The sequence below is a fragment of the Caretta caretta genome, chromosome 14 (assembly GCF_965140235.1).
Source record: "Caretta caretta isolate rCarCar2 chromosome 14, rCarCar1.hap1, whole genome shotgun sequence".
Classification (NCBI taxonomy): domain Eukaryota; kingdom Metazoa; phylum Chordata; order Testudines; family Cheloniidae; genus Caretta; species Caretta caretta.
The window spans coordinates 13,079,313-13,106,808 of NC_134219.1; the positions used below are offsets into that span (position 1 = coordinate 13,079,313).

At 42.5% G+C, this 27,496-nt stretch overlaps 2 long non-coding RNA genes across 3 annotated transcripts in view; one reads left to right on the plus strand and one right to left on the minus strand.

The window, feature by feature from the left end:
* The window catches only part of LOC142069032 (uncharacterized), a 98,641-nt gene that overhangs the window by 40,452 nt on the left and 30,693 nt on the right, over positions 1 to 27,496 (minus strand). The window contains exons 2-3 of one of the 2 annotated variants that reach the window (XR_012664898.1): positions 23,331 to 23,565; positions 22,664 to 22,742 (exon numbers count right to left, since the gene is read on the minus strand). This is a non-coding gene — a long non-coding RNA (uncharacterized LOC142069032). The remainder of the gene's footprint in view (positions 1 to 22,663; positions 22,743 to 23,330; positions 23,566 to 27,496) is intronic. The other variant, XR_012664899.1, reaches the window with a different exon arrangement.
* Positions 1 to 27,496, plus strand: part of LOC142069035 (uncharacterized) — a 46,309-nt gene that overhangs the window by 299 nt on the left and 18,514 nt on the right. The gene's annotated exons all lie outside the window — the stretch shown is intronic.

The window sequence follows — 27,496 nt, forward strand, 5'->3', positions numbered from 1 at the left end:
TGGTGGGGGAGGGAAGGAAATGCTTGTTCTGTAATGCTGCCTGGAGTCAGTGTTGATGCTTGACATCAGCAGGCTTGGGGCCCAGCCATATATAGTCTATTTTCAGCCATGGAATGTCAGGAGCCCAGGACGCACTGTCTAGGTCATTAAAACCATGTGACTTTCCTATTGCTAGATAGACACTTGCTAGATGTCCTAAGACACTCAAGTGGTTAATTCTGAACTATAGTATTAAATGGATCATGTCACTGTTATTTTTGGTTCTCTCACTTCTAGTGTGTGGCCTGTATTTTGTCTTTTTGGTCCTGTGCAGTTTATTTTCAGTTTCTTATTCCCTTTTCCTAAAGTCATCACACGCACCAGGTGGTCAGCAGCTGGTAAAGTATTTTAGTCTCTGCAAAGCTAAACTAGATTGCTTTGACGGGAATGGGGGGGGGGAGAAATGAGGGGTTCAGTGGCTTAGACATCAGTGAAACAAGCAGTTGAGCTCTCACTAGGGTAGCAGGTAGATCCAAAATAAGAGCTGAAGTGGACTTAGCAAAAGCCCAAGTGCAGTGCAAGTTCCAAACATTCAAGTCTGTTCTGCTGTCTAATTTAATAAGAAGAGTGAACTTAGTCTGTTTCTCAGCTGCAGAGGCCACTAACTGTATCTAAGCTTAGCTGTCTCCAAGGCTGAATAGTTTCTGTTGGAAACCTAGAGATTTGTGGCGTGTTGGTCTTGGCTGTTTCCAATTGCACTGGGCTGAAACGAAGAGGTCAGGAATTTTTATTTATTTATTGTAATAGCTTGGGCTGATACAGTTGCTTGGCAAACACTGCAACTGTCTCTGTACTACACTGCGACCAGTGTATGAGAGGTTGGATTTTGTAAGGGAGAAATAGGGGATGGCCAACGTTTTTGAACACTGCCACTTCCATCGTCCCAACTCAAGCCAGTTACCTCAATGCTGAGTCATTGCCCTCAGGATGTTAGGACCCTTGGCATAGGCCCGAGAAGCTGTGCTGGATGAGATCAGGAAACCCAAGCTAAGGGCAAAAGAGACGGGAATGGAAAAGGAATACCCTGCTATGCCACTGATGCACAGTACCAAAATATCTGCAAGTATCATAACTCACAAGTAACCCTACAGTATGGGGTGGGTGGCTTGTCTCATACATGGTGGGGGGGAACCTCTTACGAAAAGAAGTACCCCTCTCCAATATCCACCTGACCCTCCAGTCTGGTTCCCATCCATGTTCCACCAGTCTTCCCAGTTGCTTCCCTAACCCATCTCCATGGTTGCCAGTCTCTTCTACTCATTGCTTCTAAGCTCCCTTCTGCAATTTGCACTGTAAGGTTCTTTCACGCCTCACCCCACAATTCCCCACTCTCAGGACAGAAGTTCATCTGCAAATCTCTAAAAAGATTTAAGACATTGGCTGTGGAATGAGAATTTTTTGTACAGAGCCAAAGCATCTCCTCTGGTCTGTACAAGTTTCTGGGTGCTAAATATGCAGGACTGAGGGGCAGGCTGAAATCTTGCTATAAAATTTTACAGTACAAAAACCTAAACACCATTAGTGTATATTGCTATATATAGACTCTTGTGTGTGTTTACAGAGATATCCGTCTGAAAAATTGGGGACACTTGTGCAGTATGGAACCTAATTTTTAAAATTAGGTTCATGTACAATTGTTTTGTGTTTGCAGTTTCTGTGGTCGGATGAACAAATTTAAGTGTGGACAAACCGCCAGACACGTAACTAGCCATTCCTATGCATAATTAACCATTTTACGCATTGGGGAATTATGCACAGGAATGTCCTGTTTGCACCCATAATTATAGTAACTGCACAAACAAATCAGGTGTGCAGCTGCACTTGCATTTTTGCACATGTATAATTACATGCACCTGGTTTCAGCACCAAAGCACAACAGAAAAAAAGTAATGGCTTAAGTGGGTAGACAAGACAATCTGTACATGCATGGGTAACAAGCAACAAAAGTTGAGTCCTCTCCAAATGTATAACAACACTTCAAGAAGACTTCCTGTATAAGCTTTGGAAAGTCTGTTTCTTTTTAGCTAGTTTAGAATAATTTTGTTGAGTGAAGCACATCCATTCTATCACAATACAGGATAGCAAACAGTGGCTGCACATACCATATCCATTAAATGACACTTAACCGGACTTATCAATGGCTCTGTAATTGCTAATTAAGGAGTTTAAATATATTTGAGGTGGCACATGACATCTGATTACCTTGGGAATTTGGCTGAGGCTTACCTAGCCATGAATTTCTAAACTGTCTCCTGCAACATATAGTTTAAGGCCAGAAGGGATCACCAGATCATCTGTCTAACCTCCTCCTGTACATCACAGGCCACCAACACCACCCTGCATTTGCACACTAAACCCCGAGGTAGAGGAGGATGGGACCAATTATAGATTAAACAAGCAGATGCAACTGCAGGAGTGGGTTGCAGGGAAGTGGAGTCTAAAATCTTAGTGGTGTTTGTGGACTGTATAACTGACAGTAACATTTTAGTACCATGAATGCAAGATGACATACCCATGTATGTATGGGTGATGATCTCTAATACCGCATATGCCAGTCATACTGGGAAAAGGAATCTCAGTCATCATATTTAAGTTAAATCCTCTCATTTCAGCTTCAAGAACCTGTTCTTTCCAGTTTTTTCCTTTTATTGCCTCTGATTTTTATTGCTGTTTTGTATCAACTAATGCTGTAGATTAGGTTTATTTAGTGCAGTTTTTATGATCTGGCTCCCTTGCTGTCTGCTGCTGGCTGTTACAAACACTCTGTTCAGATACAATAGATGAGACCGTTTGTATTTTCTCCATGGGATTATACCAGCTGTGGGACTCCATCAATCTTTGTGAAGTGATATTCAAGTTTTAGGAGCAAGTATTGGATGGTTATGATCCAGATAATATTAAAAAGTACCACAGTAATATTCTTTATTGACTGGTACACGATAGTGATATTAACCCTATTAAAACTGCAAACTTATTTATAGCACCAATAGGCACTAAATAAGACGTGGGCACCGCTATGCCAGGCACTATATAAACACACCGTATAATCCCTGCCCCAAAGAGATACAATCAAAATAGGCAAGACCCATAATTTTGCAGAAGAGGAAACGGGCAAAAAGCTGAAGCTGGTAAAATCTAAGTCCCGGGGTAGTTCCCTTTATCTCAACTTCACTTCACTATGAGGTCCTTATAATAGACAGAACAATAGGTCCTTTTGGGTGGCACAGTCATAACGTTCACAATATGCATTGTAGTCTAAGAATTTGTTTGAAGAGCAGTCTGAAAAATGCTGATTTATTTGTACTGTAGTAGCATCTAGGACCACATTGGACGAGGCACTCAACAAACAGTCGAAAGACTATCCCCTTCTTCTAAGAACTTACAAGCTAGGTTAATGAACAGAATTAACAGATGGATGATGTTCCCAATAGGAATGGGGAAACTATTTCGGGTAAAACACAAAACGTGCTGCACATCTCACCACAAAATTTTGCTCTAAATGCCAACATAAAACTTTTTTGTAGAGTAGATTTAACTCTGCTTCTTGCATGAGCCACTTCCAGATATTGGATGAAACCAGAGATTGGAAGAGGGGGGGAGGAAAAAAACAGTAAACAAACAAGCAACGAGCCTGGCCAGAAACAGGAAGTACTAGCCATCTCCTGGGTTAGTTTCACCCCCAGTTCTGCTGATAGCTCATAAGAGCTTCCCAACTTGGACTTTTGTCTGAAACCTTTGAGAATGATCCAACAAGATCTAGTTAAACTTCTCGCTACCAAAGCAGAGGCAGAAAATGAGGCAAGTCCACTATTTTTAATCAACGAGTAAGATGAAAACACACATCTTGAAAGGAAACGGTTACTGATAAATAACTCCATGCTTTCATCCAGAATAGAACCAACTACTTAGCACATAGAGCAAATGAGAGAGATTTAGTATAGCATTGATCTTCAAAAGAAACATTAACTGAACCCACAATATCTATTACGCACATGCACACCCTTCATTCCTAACCTCTTTTCAAATAAAAAATAACTATCAAAATACATTCTAATTAAGATTTTTTTTTTGCATGTGTTATCAAGCTTAAGGCATATTCTAAACCAGGCTGCCTAACGCCATATTTCTGAGTGTTGCTGAATTTGAGTCAGAGCCAGACTTCACCTGTTTCTCTACTCCAACATTAGTTATCTCTAGTCATGTTTTGAGAACTTGACTGAGGAGGAGGTAAAGCAGTGATGGATAAAACCAACACCTAAACAGCTATAATTGGCTCACTTATGAGTCCTTTTAAGATCAGGGTAGGAGGAATCCATTCCACTAGGATCCCTGACTCCAAGAGCTCTGATAGCTACCCAATTACTAGCTGACAAGTGCTGTGGAAAACAATAATTCAACCCTCAAGAGTGGAACTTAAACATACATTCTGGCTCAGTAAACATGCTTTTCTTTGGGATACCCTTAAACTTGATTGACGTATCTTATATAAAAGGGGATGTGTGTATGTAAAAAGAGAGAGCTTGCAAAAAAATCAGTGTAATCAACGTTTATCATGAGCGTCTCAATAGTTTTTCTTAAAGCTCTAGCTCCTGGAATCATGTGACTGCATCAGAATCTCTGCTTTTATTTTTAAGTTAGTTCCTAGCCATCATGGTTAGAGAGAGAAATCTTGAAAACAAGAATGTCCCAGGCTCAAAACAGAAGGCAAATAAAAACCCGGAACTCATTTTAAGTCTCCGTTATCAGGAGGCCTGACTCATGACTTCTGAATGCTCTCAGTCGGCCTTGCTGAGAAATGAAACCTAGTCGCTCTTTCCCTTTCAACCCCGTGACCAGGGCATATTTTCAGGATTATCTTTGTAAGAAAACAAGCTGCTTTTTTTTTAGTGACATTTTTCTTCAAGTCCCAAAAGCCAAGTTCTGCTAAAGACTCTCAGGCAAGCCTCCTCCAGCTCCTTGGTCAAAGTTATAATTAGTCTGGCCTGATCTGGCCCTAGCATGGTCTCTAATCAAGGCCTCCTGCAATGGAAGTTTTACCATATCATCAAAGTGGGATCTGGTTGGTTTGTTTAGATATTCTTTCTCTAACTCCCCTCCCCCCCAATTCAAATGTCCTTTTACAGACAGCATGAGCAGTGCCTGTCAGTGCTTGCTGTTGAGTCAGCTGTGTCGTCTTGGCACAAATAGCATGATATACAAAGTCCACAAGTCTCTTTTTCCCTTGTCGTCATCATCACAAGCAGCTGTGCTGTATATCACCAGAAAGAGTAAGTTAAACACATAAGGGTGGTAGGACAGTTCAGGAAACATTTGCAGCTTTCAACATTAAGAATAGTGAACTGTTTACCTACAATTTCAGCTATCCAGGGGGACTGTAGCAAATCACAGAATGCAAATATTTGGAAGGATAGCTTAGACAGTGCTCAAAACTTCAGAATGAAGACTGGTCAGCAAAATCCAAATCCAAAACAGTTTTCTGTATCATAATGGGTCTCATTTCATGTATTTACCCAACCAATTACTAGTGTAAATGTTTCTCACCAAACTTCACTGTGATGCTACTTAAGAACTGACTTTGCACTTCATACTGTTCGCATTTCTTAAGACAAAGCTGTGGCCAGAGAAACCCACTCGTTTCAAGCAGCCCTGAGATTTTTGGAGGTGTTTGCTCAGGCTCTGTCTTGTGAGCCAAACCAAAATCCTAGATCTGACCTTCTCTGAATGGTGGTGAAATGTGGATCTGTGTCTGTTTAATATGGAGCCATTTACTTCAGATGTATGATGAGCGTCCATGGAAAAAGATTTCTCTAGGTATTATTTCCAAACCAAGCATGGCTTTTGAGTGAAGAATTTAGTCCAGACAAGTTTTATGAATCCAACTCTTTTGGCTTTTCAGAGAAAATGAATAACCAGAATGAGACAGTTTTATGAAGGAGATAAATAACCTCTAATTGGTACCATAGTAAACCTCAAACAAGTGTCTGCTACTATGGATAACCTGAAAATTGCCTCCATCTGAGACTGCATATTTAGCAGCTGGAATTTTCCAAAGAGCCAAAGTGTTATGCATCCAAATCCAACTAAAACTCAATAGGAATTGAGCACCAAACTCCTTTTAGTCTCGTTTGAAAAATCCCAGACAATCTTTACGTACAAAAGGGAGATAAGTTTTCCACATTGAACACGAAAATAAAACTACCCTGATTTATTTGTGGGGGAGGATAATTATATAGTGAGTTAGTAACAGATGATGATCCAGCAGAAGAAGTTATCAGGTCTTGCTTCTGGGCTTTGTTCCTGGCTGGTTGGAAAGTGAATTCCAACTTTAAAGAGGGAAGTAGGTTTGAAAAGAACACTAACAAGACTGGGGGTGACTTTTTGGTCCTCCCTGCCTGCCTGCCAAGTACGGTACTGGCCACCAATGTTGTTTGGCATAAGCCACATGTTTGAGGTGGAAGGAAAAGAGATTAACCTGGTAAAGGCTTCCCATCCTCTTTAGAAGCCACCATCTGTGTCATGTAAGCATCCTAGCTCTGCCTATGCTCAGACACTGTTTGTTGCTAACATCTCATCTGTGGCTCCAGGGAGGAAAAACCTTCAAGAAGGGCTAGTATCTTCTCAAAACTACTACTTAGTTAATGGTCTTGGGGGTTGGGTTATATAAAGCTTGTGAAGAAGCAGGTGGACTGCAGCTTGCTGGTTGCCTGAAACGTTTAAAACTGGCCCTCCCAACTTAAACTTATTTTTAGTTTGACACATCTGTGCTCACCAAGGCTTTTGGCTGCATCAGAGCTCAGCAGTGCAGCAACCAGCACGGAACAGTAATGGTGGTGAAGCACAGGTGCTTGTTTCTCTGGGCAGAAAAACCACAAGTATATTCCACTCCATATGAAGTTCCAATTTGTGGATATGTGATTCTCCCTCTCCATATTCCTGCAACCCCATCAGAAGGAAAACAGGAGTCATTTGTTAACTTCTTTCCCCCTGACTGATTTCAACTATATGTTATAAATAAAACTGCATACATGCAACCAAATTAGAAACAACATTAGGGAGGGGGGATATGAATAAGGAATAACATGGCATATAATGTCTACATTTAGGATTATGGTCTCCATCTTTTCCTTACTTTACTTCAAAAACAAACCATATTTCACATTGCATAAAATAATTTGCATTTTCCCAGCACCCCCTCAGATTGCTTTACAAGCACTGACTGATCTTTACAATACCACTGGGAAGTAGGTAAATAGTATGTTCCCCATTTTAAAGACAGACAAACCCTGCCAAACCAAACACTACACACACAATTCTCCCCTTGTGGAGAGGATGAGGAACAAGTGTATTAAGTGACATGAATAACATTTGTCACGACTGGAAGGCGCTCAGAATATTGTGGTGATGAGGGGAACATAAGAATCTATATAGAATAGAATTGGGCATTACAGAATTTTAGAAAAGTGGAACCCATCTGAATTATACATCAGTTCCCCTAATTTACATTTCAGCCGATGAGCTGATGGGGCATCAGCAGGACTCATTTTAATAATTTATTTATAGACATTTTCCAAGTAAGACTGGTAGTGATGGGTTGATTAATCTCTTTTTAATGATAATCCCAATTCCCTCTCTAGTCCCAGTGTCTGATTGCTGATCTGAATGCTGGGGAGACACAGCTGCCATGCAGGCTAGCTCCAGCCCATCTGCTGAACATTGCACATGCTGTTTGCTTGACTTGGGGTGGATTGAGAGGAAGAGGCATGAAAATGGATGAGTGAAGAGACCACAGGACAATTAGTCATTTCCCCCTCCCCTTTTGTCTCCCAGCAGACTCTCAAACTGTTGTAGCTTTTCTGAATTGAGAGGAAACTATATATAATGCAGTACCTAGACTCCACACTCCTTGGAGTTGGGATTGTGTCTTTACAGAGAATAATGCATTATACATGCTGTGGGCAATGAGTACAAATCTTCAAAAGCCACCTAAACCCATTGATGTCAATTGGAATTTTCCTGTTGATGTAAGTAGACTTTTTGAATTAGGCCCTTTATATTTTGGAATAACAGGTTTTGCTAACAAACCCTCATTCTTGTGGGTGCAGTCTCAGTTATTAGTAGGTATTTTTCATAAACAGGAAGATTTCAGTGGAACCCCCACCCCCTCCTGTACCCAACCCTCTGCTCCAGTCCAGTAAAAAGGAGTGAGTGAGGGTGGGGGAGAGCAAGCAATGGGTGTGTGTATGGAGTGACCAGGGGGCAGGGCCTCTGAGAAGGGGCGGGGCAGGGCAAGGATATTCCGTTTAGTGCAATTAGAAAGTTGGCAACCCTATTCTGGAGGTTTATCCTGAAATGTTCTTCAAATTTCACTTTTTGCAAACATCTGCTGGCGAACTCAAATCCCTTGACTGTACAGAGGGGAAAAAAACCCCACAAAAAATGGGCACAAACATGTGAGAGGCAGCATATACCCGAGGGTTAGGCATGGGACTAGGAATGGGTGATCTGTGTTCAGCCCCACCTCTGCTATTATGTACTTTTGGCTCAGCTAACCTCTCACTCATCGTTAATATTGGACTAACACCACTTACCTACCTACTACTGTATACACAAATTAGGTACTATTATGTCACAAAGGCTGTATGAGAATTATTCTTTGAAGGACTTTGCTACAAAGTGGTGGGTTTTACTAGGGTACTTACGGATTCCCAGGAAGGTAGGTTATGTATTTAGCCAGTGGATGGTGTACTAAATTCTTCTGTACTAGTACTGAATAAACTTGAGTGCCATGGCTCTGTTCCATGGGGCACTTCATATAAGTGCAGCCTTCTAGTTCACTTTTAAGCCATTTTAACTTAGTTCAAAGCTTCACCAAAGGCTCTTAAACAAAGTAAACAGTTATAGGATAAGATGGAAGGTTCTCTCATGGATCAGTAACTGGTTAAAAGACAGAAAATACAAAGTAGGAGTGAATTGTCAATTTTCACAATGGAGAGAGGTAAATAGTGGGGACCCTCAGTTATCTATACTGGGACCAGTGCTGTTCAACATCTCCATAAATGGTCTGGAAAAAGGGGTAAACAGTGAGGTGGAAAAGTTTTCAGGGGATACAAAATTACTTTTGATCCTTTAAAGTATCTGGCACTAGCTACTGTTCGAAGACAGAATACTGGCCTAGACGGACCATTGATGGGACCCACTATGGCTGTTCCTATGTTCTTAAATCAAAACATAAAAATAGCACAACAATTTCAAAGTGAATCCTAAGAGCTGGCAGAAGTAAAAGAGTCAGTTAAAATGGCCTAATAATGATACCATTACAGGCACAGAGGAAGAATAAGCAGCCTTCTATAACTGTAAAATATCAAACAAACAGTGTTCACTGGCAACACATTGATTCTCCTGAAAAGGAAACCAAGGATAAATAGATGCACTCACTCAGCCTGTGTGCACACAGGGGAGGGTATACCTATGACAGCATTTAAGAAGTATCTGCTCTCTAAAAGCTCAGGGCCATGTGACCTTTAACAGCACTCAGGATTAAATGTCTGTTTGGGATGTTGTTAAACAAGTCAGGCTCCTCAAAAGGACTAGAACACAGAAGTAATGAGAACTATTTTGAAGCGCAATCAGAAAGATAGATGTGAATGAGTAACATCATAATGCAAAAATACACTCTAGGATAATGATTTTACTGGGCATCGGGCTTACTGTTCAGGTTTTCTTTGATATGTCTGAATTGAGACAGATGGTTAGTTTCAGCAGTTCAGGTTTTTCACCAGTATTCCAGGGGACACTGATTATGAAGGAAGGTTCTCTCCTCATGGTGACTTGTAATCTTTGATGTAATAATGAACTGATAGCTGCCTGACTCAAATGTACTACACAGGTTGGCATACAAATGACTTTGAATCTTTGAGGCAAAACTAGATCAACTGGAGTTGTCCTGAAGACCTTGCGCCCTGGCAGTTGAACTCTGCACTCAAATTACTATGTGATAGCTGACTAGGCTTGAATCTCAATCCCAGGTTTGGAAGGTCAGACTTTTCCACTATCCTGTCCACCATCTATAGTCTAAAACCAAGGACGAGAGAGTCTCACATTGCTAGGCAACTTACAGGAGGTGCATTTAAAAAAAAAAATCTACTCTATAGATTTAGTTGGCTGCAAGCCAGACCACTTAATGTTGCTGCCCTGTACTCTATATATTGTGGCCTTTGTTACATAGAACAGCACCATGTAGTGTAACCAAAGGACAATGAATGAATCAATTTTAAATTACAAGTCGGCCAGATTTGTTTAGTCAGTAGTAAGTATATCTATGATCATGGAAGGATGTCAGTGTATTTTCACCACATAATAAAACTTAGCTCAAGAGTCAATAGTGAAAGACCAGGATATCTCTTTCGATCACTGCTACTGATTGCATATGAAATATGGACAAGTAGCTTTCTGTTACTGTGACTCAATTTACTCATCTGTAGAAGGAGGCTAATATTTCCTAATTCGCGGGGTGTTGCAAGGCACCTTATTATTATTATTTAATATTAATAATAATCTGGGTTATTTCAGAAGTGCTGAAGGATCAAGCAAGAATAGGGCCCCATTGTGTTAGGCACTGTATAGAGTAGTAGTTTAGTCTCTTCAGAGCAGAGACTAATCTAAATAGACCAGACAGACACAAGGCGAAGGAAGGAGAACACCACACTAGCAGAGTGAACAATGTAATGGCAGCAACACGTTATTTCCATGTTTTGTTTTGTTTTTTGGGAGGGTATAGTTAGGAGGGGGCAATCTAAATGGAAAGAAAAGTTAAGGGAGAGGAGATAGGGAAGGGAACTGAGGAGGCAGAGGGGCAGCTATAGAGTGAAGATGAGGTGAAGACTGCGAGGTAGGGGGAGAGTTGGCGCAAACAGCCAATCAGCACAGGGCAGAGAAGGTCCAGTCAAAACTATAGAAAGTTCTCTGAAGGCCCCTGTGTTGGTTTGTTCTGCAGCTGTTCAGGCAGGCTGGAGTTTCGCAGGTTCTTCTCTGCACTTATTCCACAAGGTCACGTGGTTTGTGGAGGAGGGAAGGCAGGCATCTCTTGGGTCCTACTTTTCCCAGAGTGGAATAAGGGTGGGATCTCTCTTGCACAATTCTGGGTCTGGGAGGAATGCTGTGGGGAAGGGTGGCCCTGGCTGAGCCCAATTCGTAAGACACATTGAGAACCTCCAGGGAAAGGGTCCTTGAAGTGTGAAGTAACTAGCACAGCTCTTCATATGCAGTGCAAGAAGATTTTCCAGTTAATCTGACACACTGGATACACCAAATGTACTTTGCATAACAGGGGGTGGGAAGGAGAAAAAATAAGTGCTTTATTGGTTCAGTGACAGACTACAAGCTCCATGAGGAAGGAACCGTGTCTTGCTCTGGTTTGTACAGCTCCAAGCACGCTAACAGCACTTTCATACTAAAAATCCTCAAACGGCCATATAATGGAGAATGTTTACAAGCTGCATTATATGTAATAAACTTGGTCCAGCTCTCTAGCCCAGCCTCCTTTAAAGCCATAGCCTAGTGGGGAAAAAAAGCTGCTTAAACATACTCTCTCAAATAAAGCTTACCATTTCAGGACAATGCTAATGCTAAACTCCATGAACTGATAAGTCTGGAGAGCTTTTAACCTTTGCCCTAGCAGGCAGACAGCAAAATGGGGAAGCCCCAACAACTCGAGTTTCTGATGATGCCAGAGGCATGTCTAACTGAGAGTAAACCAAATTCTCATAAGCAGTTCATGCTTTGGGCTCAGCTCCACCAAGGCCTTCATCAAACACAGTGGAGAAGGAGCACGGTTGATTATCTTATAAGGGGGAAGATATGAATTGCTGCCCTTTTGTCCATATGTTAAGGAAAGATAGAAGGATGCTGGGATGTGCAAACTGTAGAAAAGACAAAAGGGAGAAGAGTTAAATATGGCACAGCACAAAAGGGTGGTATTTTGGAACTGTACTTGGAACAGATGTCCACTTTGGAGTGCCTCAGTAGATAGACTGTTGAACTGTAAGAAGGCAATGATAGGTAGGTAGGAAGACTGACGTTCATTGAATAGTGGCTCTCTAACCATGGTTTATGGAGAGACCTCTTAGAGGATGGAAATGATAGCTATTGAAGGTGGGGAAAATATATAAGGAGGGAAGATATGCATTGCTGGACTGAATATGGGACTGGTAGTGAGGAATGAATGCTGGTTCCAACATGGACTCCCTCTGACTCTGAGCAAGTCTAAACCCTTCTGCCTCTGTTTCTCCCTCTACAAAATGTGGCTAAGAATTACCTGTCTCACAGGAGTATTGAGAGAATTAATTTGTTGGTAAAGTGCCTTGAACATGAAAATGTAAATCACATTAACCAAAATAGAGTATAGCTTGCCTGCCTTCCTAACATTAAAGACTCATCTTAGGAGGCTGGTTTGGTTATTATGGGTTCAGACAAGCCATGGTCTCAGGTCTATTGTTTGTTTTCCCAGGTTGGGTATCCTGATGCCCATGACTTGTTAGTTGGAGGCTCTTTGGTCCAAGCTCACTTAGACACCAGCCCAAAATCTAATCTTAAACTCCATGGGACCATATCCAATTTCTATTTTATTCCAGACTACAGAAGACAATATTGCAGACTCCCCAATATTCTTAGGAATCTTCTAATTAGTGCTGATCACAGAAACTTGGTAGATGTGCAGTTTATTCTTTTAAATGGTCAAAGCAAGCTAACTATTTCAAACAACAAAAGTCAAAACATGAATGACACTGCATCTTAATGAGAGCAAGTGCAGCAGAGGTGAGTGTCTTTTGTTCTTGCCCTCCGTTGTTTTTTTTTTTACTGGCTTCTACTTAGGAAAGTGAACACATTCCTCACAATGTTGGCAAGGTTCTAAGAAGGAAATTCCTCCTAAACCACAGAGGTTGAGCCAGCTATGCAATCCCTCTTTCCTTTGGATCGTCTAGTCCCTCATTTGCCAGCTCCCTTGCTGCTTATTCCACCCCATCACACCACCAGGACCCGTGGTGCTGTTTCTGGAATTCCTTCTCCAATGGCATTTATTCAGGTTCCGCCCTGGGACCACACTGACAAAGGTACCAATTCAACAAAATATTGCATGCTTAAGTCGAATTGACAGATCTTCAGCACGTTAGAAGCGTGGAGAGGAACAGTCTCTTCCTCAGACCTCAGCAACTGACTCCATTCTCCAGTTCAGCAGTTCATCTCTACTCAACAAATCACTTAGCTATCTAAAGTTAAGCACATGCTTAAATGAGCCAGACTGCTGAATTGAAGAATGAGGCTCTATCCATGTTTCTAAACAGGCCAGGAATCATGCTGAAGATAAACTAATCTAACAAAGCAAACTTAATAACTTGCAGTTCTATAGCACCTTCCACCCATGGATATTCATTAATTAAGCCTCTCGCCACCAGTTGGTGGTAGCTGTGCTTTGTTTTCAGACAGGGAGACAGTGCTGCAGAGTGGTAAAGAATTTGATTTTTCAGGACTGCTGGACATCTGTAGTTGCAATTGAAATCAATGGTTGCTGCAGGAGCTCAGTAGCTTTGAATTTCAGGTGTAAGCGACATGCAAACAGTTTCAGAGAGGGGAAATCAAATGCTGGAGTGGCCTCCCAGTCCCTTGCTCTAACTGCTAGACAACACTTTCATTGTAATAATATTGGACCTGTCCACGGATATGGAAAGTTAAATGGAGCCCCTCTAGAAAAAGGGATTCAAATCAATTCAAATATTTTAAATTTTAAGGAGTTCAGGCGGTTCTGCAGTTTTGATGGGAAAAGTCTTTTTAAACTTGTAAATTTTCCCAGTTTAGGTTGTTTCTTAAATGAGAAATCACATCAATGCATCATAATCAAACAACGCTAGCTACAGAACAGCAAAGTGCTGCAGTCATGGAAATAAACAGTGCATCTGCAAAAGCAGTAAAGATAGAAAGTACACGAATGCAGAGAGGGGACTGTGTGACATACAGACAGAATGACGGAGAGGCCCCTGGTAAAGAGCTGAGGGATGTGTATGGGAGGAGGGGTTGCTTGTGGACAAAGGGTTACTTATGTATGTGATAGAACACTATGTGACAGGGCACTGGGGGAGGGAGGGAAGCTGAAAAAGCTATAGAATGTGGTAATCCTTCCTGAATAAGAAACTCAGTATCAACACATGTGGATAGCGAAGTTCTGAGACAGATTTTCTAAAAGAGCTGTGTGAAATGAGACCCAGTTTAGCCACATACTAGGTGGCTTAGGGCTTTTCCACTAGAACAGCAGTCACCTCTTTGCTATTAAAAGATGGCAGCATGTAAAGTACTAGGATGTAGGCCCAAATTAGCCATTTTGCCGTGGTGATAATTGGGACAGAATTCTTATTACTGGGTGCTTTCACCACAGTTATCTATCAGCAGATGTCACTTCTCACCAGTAATCTTTACCCTTTCGGTGATTTGGCAGTTACTTGACCTTACTTCAACAGTAGAAGTTTTGCTATAGTTCAGGACTGTGTAAAGACTTCAGAATTTAGCCCTAAATTTGCACCTGAAGCAGAGAATGTGGCCAAGGTTGTCAATTAGTAATTAGGATATGTGTACACAGCACACTAAACTTGGGCCCAAATGACCTGTGCCTGCACACTTGATATTTCCAAGCCTGCCTTTGAGCATCCACACTGCATGGGAAACCTGGGCCTTACAACCATGCTGGTGCATCCATATTGCACAATGCAGACTTGAGTCAGAACTTCAGCTTCTGTGGACATATACCATCGTATCCCAAGAGTCCTGGCACCCTTGGTGGGTTGTGGGAGAACTTGTCTGTCCTGAGAGAGTTGACCGGAAGTGTGTTTAGCCTGCAAACACATGCTGTCAAGCCATTTTGCATCTGCATGCCCCCAGCAGGCACAGTCCAAGATGGATCCTGACCCAATGGAAGAACTCCACTTATGCTCTGTCCTATTTCGGGAAACAGGCAGACCATCTGCAAGATGCTGGTGGACATTTCACTGGCAGTTTCTGAACTGCCAAAGGCACTTCTCAAAGGAGGATACGGACATGCCAGCTGCTACCCAACTGATGCTGGTCATTCCTGTTGTCTTGGTCACATTCCGCCTTTGTAGACCAGCGCTTCTGGAGCGGGGCCACAAGCACAGACGGGTGGGACCATGTCATCACATGGACTTGGGATGACCAACGTCTAAAGAAGCAGGCATTCCTGGAGGTTTGTGATCAGCTTGCACCAACCCCCCAGTGAGGGAGGCCAGGCCAATTCAGAAGCCGCTCCTTCTAGCCATCTGGAAGCCGGCTTCTCCCAGACTGTTACAGGTCTGTGGGTAACCAGTATGGAGTTGACAAATCAATTGTGGGGGTGGTTGTAACAGAGGCTTGTGAGGCGATCAGGACTGAGGATCCAGAGGCAATGGGTGTTACAAATGTTCCTGAAATAGTTGCTGGGACCACTGATGTAACAAGGAGCACATGAAGACATAAACTACAGAGGGTACTATTCCATCATTGTGCAGGCCCTGGCTGACCACAGGGCAGATTCATAGACACTAATGTGGGATGTACTGGCAGGGCGCATGGTACCAGGGTTTTCTGGAGATCAGGACTTGACCTTCATGGACAAGCTGAGACATTATTCCCATCGAATGACATTGTTAGATGAAGTGAGCTGTAGCTCACGAAAGCTTATGCTCTAGTAAATTTGTTAGTCTCTAAGGTGCCACAAGTCCTCCTTTCCTTTTTATTGTTAGAAACGGTCACCGTCCCCACTGTTGTTCTAGGGGACCCCGCCAACCCGCCTGCTGACAGGCTTATGAAACCAGACCCTTCTTTCAGAAGACCTGGCAAAACAGCAAGTTCAGCTACATGGCCAGTAGCTGTAGGATGGTGGTGGAACATGCATTTGGCAGACCGAAATCCTGTTGGGACTGCCTTCAAAACTGTTTGGATGCCAGAGTCATCAATGCAGTCTGTGTTATAGTGGCCTGCTGTGTTCTGCACACTGTCTGCAAGGACAAGGGGGAAGCCCTTTTCACCAGGCGTGGCCTTAAGACACTGCTGGATTTCTGAACTGGTACACACAGCCAGACAGTGCACCTGTCATGACCAGTGCTGAATCCACACACACACACACCCCAGAAATCAGGGATGCTTTGTGTCCCCACATAATGGATTTGCACGGTCCCACGCATGAGGGAGAATAAAATGGTATTTAAGGTGATAATGTGTATGGATGCGGCAGCTGTGGGGTGTTTTTTAAATGTGCTGGTATTATCTATTACGAATTTTGTAAACACTTTCATGAAATGTCTGGAGATGTGCATTTTATAAATACTGGCCATGTGCTACAACTCTCAGTTTATGGGTTACTCTGATCTCATTTTGTAAATATTTATAAGGAAATTTGTTGAGCATGGGCACATAATGACATTCAGTACAGTTTGTGCCACTTTTAACATTAGACATAATAAACTTTCTATTGTATCCTTGTGTGCAAATTCAACATTTTTATTTTACACATTGTATACGGATATTTACATACCAGTGTAAGAACCAGAAAAGCAGACCAGCTGCTGTCAAAACGTACAACATAATCAGCTCACTGCCAAAACAGTGAAAGGTGAATGTTCCCAAACATATCCACATATCCAGCTATTCCTGGATGTCCCCTGTCCCTCTGTTCTCCTTGGTCCTTCTGGTGCATTTTGCATGTGTGGGCCACAAATAGACTGGAATGGATGAACACACAGGGTACATCTGTCCATTCCATATGCTACTGTTCATTGCATGTGACAAGGTCCAGCTACTTCCTGAATTGTCCAAAGGCTACATAGTCTGCAGGACACGATAATGTGGAGAGGACTCAGACCACTTTAATTCAAGGTCAAAAGATTGATTGATTTAAAAAAAAAAAGAGCTTTATTTTATTCACACAAAACACCAGCCACTTCAGATGTCCTTTGGAGCAGTAGTGAAAACCATCACAAATCATGGTAAAAATTCAATTGAAATGATTTCTACAACCTCTTCATTTTTGGTGTGTGTGAGCGGGGGAGAGGAGAATTTATGAGTGGCCTAGTCACGAGCTATGGTTTTTCAATCCTGTCAGGCAGGGGAAGCTCTGGAGAATATTGATATTCTGGAGGTCCTAAAGTGGAAGTGTGAATTTCAGTTCCAGGACAACCATCCATATGCACTAAGGACATATTTAGAGTCTTGTGATGGACCAGCACATCTCAGAATGGTGGGGGAGAGAGGGTCTGAGAGTTACAATGAGAGCATGGCTGGCTTATAAGGTGTGCTGAATAGACAGGAGGGATATGTGAAGCTACTAATTGTGGAGCCCCAAACCATACTTATAACAATCAGTAAGTAGCTAGTACACATTTCATGATAACTGCTTGTTTAGCTTTTCCCACCTCTTTTCACAGTGTCCATTTTGAGTCTCATGTGGTGTTAGAGAAACAGGAGAGGGTGGAAGGAGAATGTTCCAGCCTGAATGGAAGCACACCAAACCCACAGTTTGTGTTAATAACTTACTAGGCCCAGAAGCCGGAAATCTCCCATCTACATATTAATACAAACAGAAATGTACCAGGCTCCAGCTCCAGGGCTTGCTCTGCTACCAGTTCTGCAGCCTGCTACTCCACAGGGCCATCTCCAAACAACTCCTCTGAGTACAGACCCGGGATGTGCTGTAGCCGCTTTGGTGGCATAGCCTCTTCGGTTACTGGCCTCAGCATCAGGTAACTTCTCCTTCACCCAGTGGCTGGCTCTCCTCTGGTGGTGCATGTGACTGCAGGGTTTCAGGGTGCCATCCCTCCTCAGCAGTTTGTCATGCACCTCTGTGGGCTCAGTCCTTACTACATTTCCCATCACCCAGTCGAATTCCTTGTAAAAGAGGCAGGAAGAGGGGGCATTCCCAGAGGTGCTGTTAGCAACCTGGACTTTGTGGTAGTCTGTCTTCAGCCACCTGATTCGTTCTCTGTATTGTTCTGCTGTCCGGTTGATACTCAACTCTGCCAGCCACTCAGAGATAGCTTTGTAGACATTTCTTGTGCTCTTGCAGAAGTTAAAAGTCTTGCTTGCCTCGCATCAGAAGTTAACCAGAATCCAGCTGTGTTCGTCTGGCCAGCTAGCAGCTCACTTAATGCAAGACGACTTCTGAGTGCTGACCAAGCTAATACACTGGCAGGATGACTGTGTTTCCAGTTGAGCAGCCCATGAGGAAATGAAGGGATAAACGCCAAGTAGTTGCATTTGAACTAGTAGGTTGCTTCCAATAACTGGGAAGCAAATGGAAAGTTTTGGGATGGAAGGGCTGGGAAGCACAGCTCTAAGGGATTGTGGAATAGTGTTGAAGGACTCTCCAGACCCAAGTCTCGCACCTGGGCTTGAGCTCCATTCACACTGCACTCTGGCCTCTCATCCACATCACAGGAGGATTCGGGCTCTGACCTACCTTCCTGGAAGAGTCTGTGGGCTCAAGTCCAGAGAAGTTCCTAGCCTGAATCAGGCTGATTTCTGTGGGGATGGAAGGAGGGGCTTGAGCTTAAACCTGAGTCAGCATCTGGGCTTAGTGTGCTGTATAGACATACCCTTACTGACTCCAGTAAGTTGCACAGCCCATCAATTTAGCTTCCAAATGCCGTGGAAAAAAAGTCCAGTAATATCTGTTTCAGTATTTTACTCTGTTTACACCACAAAGTTGGACAAGGTAGCTTCTCACTTTCCTTACATGGCCCAGTCTCGTTAGTTTTAGGTTTACAGGTTAAAGCCAGAGACACTGCAAGACACCATAGATCTCACTTAGCCACTTATAAGTTTTACTTTCAGAGGCTGGCATATTTATTTTAGACCATATAAAACTTCAGTGGTGAAGTGTGAGGAAACTTGCCTAAAAAATAAAGATAGATTTGTTTTTCTGTGTAGAGTTGAAATTTAAAAAGAAAACATGGAAAGGTGATGATCAAGTTTCTACATCAGGTCAAAAGTTCACCACAGTATCATCAGTTTTCATGTCATAGAGCTGTTCTGTTCCTAACTGCAACCAGCCAGAACACTTATCCCACTTTGGTCAGTACTGTTGGGTTATCCCATAAAACACATAATTAGCAACATAAAAATAATCTAAAATGTATTTTAAAAAGATAAGCCTTAATTTTTACAACATAGCACAAAACAAAATTGGATGCAGGCTTTCATTTGCATAAAAATCAGTACTTAACTGGGACATTGCTAGAATAAGTTAGTTTTGTATGTTTCTAGTGGTATCTTAAATCTGGCATCTAAAACTTCACACCATGGCTACTTGGAACGTCATAGTGACTGGAAATAGAACTCTGTTTTTCCTGCTCTTTTCCTTTTTCCAACCCTACCACTAGAACTACAGGAAGATCTCCATTAGCTGTTAGCAGTATAAGATCTAGGACACACAGTTGAGCTATTCAGAATTAATCTAGTTGAAAGCAATAGTACACACAACAGCAAGTATTCTGTAATACAGCAAGAAGTTGTAAACAATCCTATTATACAACTGAATTACTATTTCATACAACTAGGTGAAAGAGAAGCAACCACCAGCATCTGAGGTTGAAAAGCACCATGTAAATCGATAAGCTGGTCTGTTGCTACTGAATTCTCCTATCGTCCACAACAGATGTCTCGTGTTAAATTAATGTGAACTCTTGTGAAAACCAGCAAATAGCACATCGGGAGGAGTAAAGATGGAAGTGTGGGGTCTATTCTTTATTTTTCCTCTGTGGGCAGCAGTGTGGCCTAGTGGACATAGTACAGGACTGGGACTTGAGATCTGGGTCTGACTCTGCAGCTGCTTTGCTGGGGAACCTTGGGAAAATAATTTCCCTCCATGCCTCAGTTTTCCCATCTGTAAAATGGGGTTAATGATACTGACCTTTTATAAAGTGCTTTGAGAGCTATATAAGAGCTAGGTTTTTTATTATTGTTGTTGTTAGAGAAACTGGATTTAAAGACTGCAGTAGCAAAGCTTATACAGTGAAGACACATATGGATGCTAAGCAACATGCATGCAGATGTTAGTTGACTAAGGATCCAGTAATAACTCCTAGAATCAATCCAATGGGCAAACAAGAATAAGAAAGCAATTCTGAGAAGACTGATGCATTGAGGTGTGGTGTGTGCGGCTTGTTTGTTCCCCGCCCCCTCTTTCTTCCTCCCTCCCCATTTCAGAGCAGCTTTCAGATCTACTATGCCCTTTGGAGTTTTCAGAAAAATCGGTCTCTTATGATGGCTAAGTGGTTTCCTTAGAGAGGAATCACTGCACCCAGCTCCAAGGAAGACTGGCCTGATAGCTTGCAAAACACTCTCCCCAATCAACTATTTTCTAAAAATTAGACTGAAAAGGTGAAGTTTCAGGGATCATGGGTTATTATATATTTCGATTACATTCTCCCTTGCTCAGAATGAGGTTTTTGCTGATGCTAAAAGACAGCTTTGATACCTGAGTGTCACCTCAAGAGTGCAGTACTCAGTCAAGAGGAGAGTGAACTATGAAGGATATTTTTATGTTCTAAGGAGGCTGAGATTTTTGTTAAAGCCAAGAAACCTGAAGCAACAGTGGCAACTCTGTTGTCCTCTTGAGACAAGACTGAAGCAGGCTAATTTTAGTCACTATGTAAGCTACAAAATAAAATAACTGAAGTAGAGAATGTTAAAGCGCTGATACTGCTGAGCTCTGTGCCGGACCCAAACCAAAAGGCCTTGCCCTGAGGCATTTACAGTCTGAGTTACAAAATTAGTTTGTAATTGAAAATAACATTAAGCTTCCCTTTGTGATCCTCTCTCTACTGTAAAAGAGACGGTCCCTGTGGTGTGGGTCCATTTGAAGTCTACATAGTGTACTAGAAATTGAATTGGACATATCAATGACTGCTGAATATATAGTGCCTAGTTTGTAACTGAAAGTAATATTCTTGTCTGTATGTCTGATACACACTTTATCTAGTTATCCTTTCCCTATCTTTATATATAGATCACATCACAGTATGAAAAGTAACATTAACCAATTAACATAGGTAAGGCTTTCGTCAGTTATATGTGCTCACAGCCATAAAGTAAAGATATCTGTACAGTTTAACTGTGAATGTTCATGAGTTTTTAGTATCAACAATGTATTTTCCCCAGGTGAAAAAAGAACAAAAGAATATTCCAGGTTTAGGCTAGTTGGTCAGTGGGTGAACAGTATTGCCAACTCATGGTTTTAAAATCTTCAGTTCCCAGTTCATAGGGTCAAGTGTGAATCTCCGCTTTTGTTTAAAAAAATAAAATTCTAGCCTTCATTTGGGGAGAAAGGCTTGAAAAGGTGACCTGAGTGCACACTAAAGACTCAAAAGAAAAAACCCCACACCAAATTTTACTGTATTTTAAAATCACATGTTTTTTCCATCCTGACTCATGTTTGAATACTTCAGGTTGGTAATACTGGGTTTAAGGTAATTGGCAATTGAGTTTCCTGAAGTAGAGTCCTGTAGCCAGGACCGACTCTATGCACCAGCAAAGCAAGCACGTGCTTGGGGTGGCACAATTCCAGGGGCGGCATTCCAGCCACCCTTTTTTTTGCTTGGGCAGTTGCGCTCTCGGAGCTTGGGGTGGCAAAAAACCTAGAGCTGGCCCTGCCTGTAGCCCATCCCATCCCATTCTAGTAGAAAATCTAGACACTATCCATATTTTTCCCCCAAAAAATCCTTCTGAGAAGTTAGATACATAATAGGCACAGTACTGTTCCCAGTGAAGACGCTGGGAGGGTTCCCATTGACCCTCAGTGGTAGAAAGACAATGCCGTGTGTGTGTGTGTGTGTGTGTAAGTAAAGGAAAACTAATAGATCAATGTTTTGTTTTAAATAATACCGACCACATATTTGGTACTATTACAGAGTCCTTAGAGAGCTTTTAATGACACTAAACTTTGCTGGTGACAATATTTAATCTGATCCTCTTACCAATTGGTGTGTTTAATTTTAGCTTTGTTATTAACCAGCGGTTGACAGTATATGAGTAAAAGATTGTGGCAGATACAGAGGATGAAGTACAGTTGACGTAATGCAAGTTATGGGTTACAGTAAATACACAACCTTATTAAGGTTATCAGTGATCTATTTTTACACAGAGGGGTTCAGAGTTCAGTGCATCTAAACACAAGCAGTAAAACATTCTATTCTATTTCTCTTCAGTAAAGGCCCCTCTAATATTAAGATTACCAGAGGATCTGCAATTCATATGGTCTCTTCTGTCACAAGTCATGTTATGATTTTTTATGAATTACTTTGTATTTTAAACAAAATAATTCTCCATTCTGTACTTTCAACATTGTGAACAGATTTCAGATTTTTTTTTAAACTTTGCTAATAACCGCTTCCAACTTCAAATATTTCCCACCCAGACAATAAATGACATTTATTCTTTCACTCATTCAGTGAGGACTGCATCTTTAGTTCAAGTGAATACTGGAGATCAACTCTTGCAAGGAAAAGGGAATCCAGAACTAGGCAGTGAACAAAAGGAAGAACTGTTTTTGAAATATAGCATTCTCCAAAATGTAATTTACAATACACACCTGCATTCTGTTATTGATCTTTAAGAGAAGTTCTTGGAGGTTTGGTAAACAATCTTGATACAGTGGTCAGAATTTCTTCCTAAAAGGGGGGGGGGGAGGGGAGGGAGAAAGAGGAAAACAATCTTCACTCACTCTAAAATAAGTCAGTGCTATAGCTGAGTGCTCAGTCTCTTTCTGTACCCTAAGTGTTAGAAAAATATTTCATAATATCCTTAACCAAGTCATGTATTTTAGGCACATAGCCTCTCCCAAGGTCAAATTTCTCCCTGGTTATGTTTATGTGGAATGTCATTGCTAGAGAATTTTGAGTTTTATGGCCATTGTTCCCAATGAAGCTCACATTGAAGTACCCATGCAACCACGGTTAAAACAAATATAGAACTATATGTACTTCACAAGAATAGTAAACAGAGCATGCTCAGTAGGTGCCCAGCTACCACAGAAATGGGCCTGGAGTAAGAAGCTAGAGTAGGGAGACCAGACAGCAAATGTGAAAAATCAGGACGGGGTCATAGGAGCCTATATAAGAAAAAGACCCAAAAATTGGAATTGTGCCTATAAAATTGGAACATCTGGTCACCCTAAGCTAGAGACAAGATACGTTTAATAATAATGATTCTAAAACAACGGGACAGAGTTGCTATCAACCCATGTGAAAATAAAGTACCTGTGCTTTGGCAGAATTGTAAGGAATTCAGTCACTCCATCTTGCCACTGGATGTCACTGGTCCTTCACACTAATAGCAGAGCAGGGACTGTATTGTTGAGACAGTAGAATATAATTTCAACACTCAGGGATTTCTGGAGAACCTCACATAGACCCACATAAAATGATTAATCTAGTTTCCACAGGCGCTTCCGAAATATCATTAGGTGTAGGCAGCGTATTCCGTGTCCCAAACCTAAGAAGACAGAGTACCTGAGAAATATTCAAACTGAGATAAAGCTTTCCATTCCACTGAATGTTTTAATGAGACAAATCAACCCACTAACCTTTAAGAATGCTTGCGATCTATTTCTGTACACTTGTCTGTCTCATTTCATAATCCTCTGGGTTCTTGTTCAGTGTATCCTACTGAATTGGGAAGAGCTTCATCTGCTTACACTTTAAAACCATACACCAAAAACAGATTCACAAGAGTGTCTGGGAGTAAAGGTAGTCTAGATTCTGCACTATCATCTTATCCTTCACAAGCACACTTGCATCTGCTCATAAGGCTGTGCCTTTGGCAATTTGGCAGCGTCACTGGTTGTGATGTTGGGCCACTCTTGGGCTTAAGACCTAGCCTGTATCTCATTCCTTCACACAGTCAAGGCAAGTATATGGATATGAGTTACAAGACCCGTATTCAGATCCCATGCCTCAGTTTGTAAACTGATTTGCCAATGGGATCAGGTAGGAATCCTTCTTCACCCCCATCTGTAGAACTGTACAACTGGCTATAGGTCTGATTTAAAGTCCTTTGAAGTCAATGGAATAATCTCTATTTCTCTGTACTTTGGGTCATAACCTATGTGCAATAGTGGATGGGGGCTTGGCTCTTCACCCTCCTCTGAAGCATCAAGTATTGGCCTCTTCCCACAGCAGGATATTGTATCTACTGATGGTACTTATATGGCCTCTTTTACTGTAATATCCTAGTGCCTCAAAATCTTTAATGTATTTATCATCTCAGCGGTGCTGTGAGTTAGGCAAGTGCTATTTTATTCCACTTTACAGATGGAGAACTGAGGCAAAGAGAGAGACTAGTGCAGGGGTGGGAAACTTTTTGGCCTCAGGGCCACATCTTGATATGGAAATTGTATGGAGGGCCAGCTGGGGCAGGTGATTGAGGTGCACGGGGGGCGGAGGGGTGAGATGAGTGCTCCAGCTGGGGGTGCAGACTCTGGAGTGGGTTTGGGGATGAGGGGTTTAGGGTGTAGGAGGGTGCTCCGGGATGGAGGGGTTCAGAGGGCAGGAGGGGGCTCTCAGCTGGGGCAGGGGTGCACAGGGGGTTGAGGCTCCGACTGGGGGTGCAGACTCGGGTTGGGCTGAGGGGCTTGGGGTGTAGAAGAGGGCTCCAGGCTGGGATCAAAGGGTTTGGAGGGTGATCAGGGCTGGGGCAGGGGGTTGGGGTGTGGGGGGAAGCTCAGGGGTTCAGGATCCGGGCAGCGCTTACCCGAGGCGGCTCCTGGAAACAGCAGCCTGTTCCCGCTCCGGCTCCCATGCGGAGGCGAGGCCACATCGCTCTGTGCGCTGCCCTGTCCGCAGGCACCAGCCCCGCAGCTCCCATTGGCCGCAGTTGCCGGCCAATGGGAGCTGCAGAGCCGGCACTTGGGGTGGGGGCAGTGTGCGGAGCCCCCTGGCTGTCCCTGCTTCTGGGAGCTGGGCGGAGCTGCTGCACGTACAGAGTGGAGCAAGGCAAGCCCCCCACCCCGCTCGCTGGCTGGAGCACCAGAGTGGGGAAAGCTCCCAACCCCGCTCCCCAGCGCGAGCTCGAGGGCCTGTAGTTTGCCCACCCCTGGACTAGTGCCTCACTTAAGGGCACATAGGCCGTGTTTATACTATAGCTGCTACAACAGCATTGTTCAGTGCTGCTGCTGTAGGAATCATCTAGGCTACGGTGCTACATCAGCAGGAGAGTTCTTTCTGTTGCTGTAGTGAATCCACCTCCCCAAAAGGTGGTGGCTAGGTTGATGGAGAAATCAGTCTGTGGACCTATATTTGTTTACCACAGGGATAGATCAATCTAACTAGGGCGCTCAGGATGCAAAATTGTCCACGGCCCTGAGTGACACAGCTAGGTTGATCTAATTTTTTAAGTGTAGACCAGGCCATAGGAAGTGGCAGAGCAGAGAATTTGACTCTCATCTAAATCCCATGCTAATGCCCTAACCACTGCATCAAATTTCCCCATATATTGGGCTTGAGGGACCAATGGTTTGATCCAACATGACTACTCCAAAAAAGGTGGTGAATCTTATTTAGAAACAGTTCCCCCTCTGTGTAATTTTCAGTGTGCCTTTATTACTAGGTACTAAGGCTGGGATTGTCAGAAGGGATTAAGGGAATTTTGTGTCCAACTCCCATTGAATTTCAGTGTGAGTTAGACATCTAACTCCCTTAGGTTCCTATGAAAATCTCAGACCCAAAGATAGACTTGCGACTAAGGCCCTACTTGAATTGTGGGATGATCTCCAAATAACTGCAGCTGAGTTGTGGACAAGACATGGAAAAGTAATAATGGACCTTTATTAATAGTGGTAATTTGGAAAATTACCTATTTGACCTATTTGTAGACCTATTTGTTTAAGAAAAACTTGCTGGAATGAAATAAACACTCAAGTATTAGGTTATGCCTGCTAATTTTTTTTTTTTAAATAACCAGACGTTTTGCTGCAATTGTATTACTTTCATTAAACAAAAAAAAAAGTAGTGACCGGTACAACATAAAATGCAGAAGACGAAAACACAACTGCAGTAGAAATCAAGTCCAGTCACTTTAGCCTTTTACATTTTACAGACATTGATTGTTAGTGCAGTACTAGTTACATGCTCAAATTGTATGCAAAACTGTGGACTATGCAAAGTAAGCTAATTAAAATCAAACTGCGGTGAAAGCCTAATATTGTGGGATTCGCAATATCATGAATGAAGTAGGGCCTTACTCATGGCCTAGCCTAGTAATAGCTGAGAAAAATTCTCCTTTAGCTTGAAGCAGAAGGAGCAGACTTCTATCCCGAGTCTACACGGCTGCCATAACATTTTGTGGCCATTGTAAGTAGCTTAGTGACAACTAAAGTCTTATATTTCTGATAAATTAAAGAAGAGTTGCATAATATGTGGGGGAGGAAAGTGTATATATCAAAGTACACACAATAGCTAGATATGGACCTAAATGCGTTGCTTGGCTACTTTCTAGTCCAATATGTTGTGCAATCCTAAACACAGAGCAACTGCAATTAGAATTTAAGCTGCCTTATTCAAAATACCCAGCTGTTAAAGGAGATTTTACCACAGAACTGCAGTCACAAGACATCATGGTTTTCGGGGAGCGGGGGGGGGGGGCGGGCAAATGCATGTAGTTTTAAAGCAGAACTGTAGACTGACACAAGCTGCTTTGTATTCAGCTTTACTGCAGACCCACTGAGCTTCAAGGGCATCTTCCAACTAAAGTAATTGCAAATTACGTGCAGAACATGAAAGCTAAATGGGAACTGAAAGTTTAGCTTTATTAATAAAACAATTAACACTCACATGCTTTATCTTAAAGCACATTTAAAATAGTCACTAGTCTTCCTTATTCCTGTGAAGTAGGTCAGTATTATCACCCCCTTGTTATAGAGGAGGAAATGGACAGGCAGTTTAAATGTGTAATTACACTAGGGGTATGTCTACACTACGGAATAAGGTCGAATTTATAGAAGTCGGTTTTTTAGAAATCGGTTTTATATATTCAAGTGTGTGTGTCCCCACAGAAAATGCTCTAAGTGCATTAAGTGCATTAACTCGGCGGAGTGCTTCCACAGTACCGAGGCTAGAGTCGACTTCCGGAGCGTTGCACTGTGGGTAGCTATCCCACAGTTCCCGCAGTCTCCGCTGCCCATTGGAATTCTGGGTTGAGATCCCAATACCTGATGGGGCTAAAACATTGTCGCGGGTGGTTCTGGGTACATATCGTCAGGCCCCCGTTCCCTCCCTCCCTCCATGAAAGCAAGGGCAGACAATCGTTTCGCGCCTTTTTTCCTGAGTTACCTGTGCAGACGCCATACCACGGCAAGCATGGAGCCCGCTCAGGTAACCGTCACCCTATGTCTCCTGGGTGCTGGCAGACGCGGTACGGCATTGCTACA